This window comes from Arachis ipaensis, chromosome B10 (assembly GCF_059453495.1).
Source record: "Arachis ipaensis isolate K30076 ecotype BB chromosome B10, ASM5945349v1, whole genome shotgun sequence".
Lineage (NCBI taxonomy): Eukaryota > Viridiplantae > Streptophyta > Magnoliopsida > Fabales > Fabaceae > Arachis > Arachis ipaensis.
Genome location: NC_142435.1, coordinates 54,031,915 through 54,033,066, shown reverse-complemented (window position 1 = coordinate 54,033,066; position 1,152 = coordinate 54,031,915). Strand labels below are relative to the sequence as shown.

At 41.1% G+C, this 1,152-nt stretch overlaps 1 non-coding gene across 1 annotated transcript; it reads right to left on the bottom strand.

Moving 5' to 3' along the window:
- Positions 1-334: 334 nt before the first annotated feature.
- LOC148580077 (small nucleolar RNA R71) lies at positions 335-442 on the bottom strand. The gene has a single exon (XR_015897432.1). It is a non-coding gene; the product is annotated as a small nucleolar RNA R71 (small nucleolar RNA).
- Between the last annotated feature and the right edge of the window lie 710 nt (positions 443-1,152).

The following is a 1,152-nucleotide window of genomic DNA, read 5'->3' as shown; positions in this document are numbered from 1 at the left end:
CAATTTACATGGAAGAAGCATCTCCATTCCTGCCATTGGAGCAAACAACTTTGAGCTGAAACCTCAGCTAGTTTCTCTGATGCAGTAGAACTGCAAGTTTCATGGACTTCCATCTGAAGATCCTTTTCAGTTCTTAACTGAATTCTTGCAGATCTGTGATACTGTTAAGACTAATGGAGTAAATCCTGAAGTCTATAGGCTCATGCTTTTCCCTTTTGCTGTAAGAGACAGAGCTAGAGTGTGGTTGGACTCTCAACCCAAAGATAGCCTGAACTCTTGGGATAAGCTGGTCACGGCTTTCTTAGCCAAGTTCTTTCCTCCTCAAAAGCTGAGCAAGCTTAGAGTGGATGTTCAAACCTTCAGATAGAAAGAAGGTGAATCCCTCTATGAAGCTTGGGAAAGATACAAGCAGTTGACCAAAAAGTGTCCTTCTGACATGCTTTCAGAATGGACCATCCTGGATATATTCTATGATGGTTTATCTGAGCTATCAAAGATGTCATTGGATACTTCTGCAGGTGGATCCATTCACCTAAAGAAAACGCCTGTAGAAGCTCAAGAACTCATTGATATGGTTGCTAATAACCAGTTTATGTACACTTCTGAGAGGAATCCTGTGAATAATGGGACGCCTATGAAGAAGGGAGTTCTTGAAATTGATACTCTGATGCCATATTGGCTCAGAACAAAATATTGACTCAGTAAGTCAATATGATTTCTCAGAGTCTGAATGCTAATGCAAGCTGCATCCAACAGTACTCAAGAGGCATCTTCTGAGGAAGAAGCTTATGATCCTGAGAACCCTGCAATAGCAGAGTTAAAATACATGGGTGAACCATATGGAAACACCTACAATCCATCATGGAGAAATCACCTAAATCTCTCATGGAAGGATCAAAAGCCTCAACAAGGCTTTAATAATGGTGGAAGAAACAGGTTTAGCAATAGCAAGCCTTTTCCATCATCCACTCAGCAACAGACAGAGAATTCTGAGCAGAATCCATCTAGCTTAGCAAACTTAGTCTCTGATCTATCCAAGGCCACTGTAAGTTTCATGAATGAAACAAGGTCTTCCATTAGAAATTTGGAAGCACAAGTGGGCCAGCTGAGTAAAAGAATCACTGAAATCCCTCCTAGTACTCTCCCAAGCAA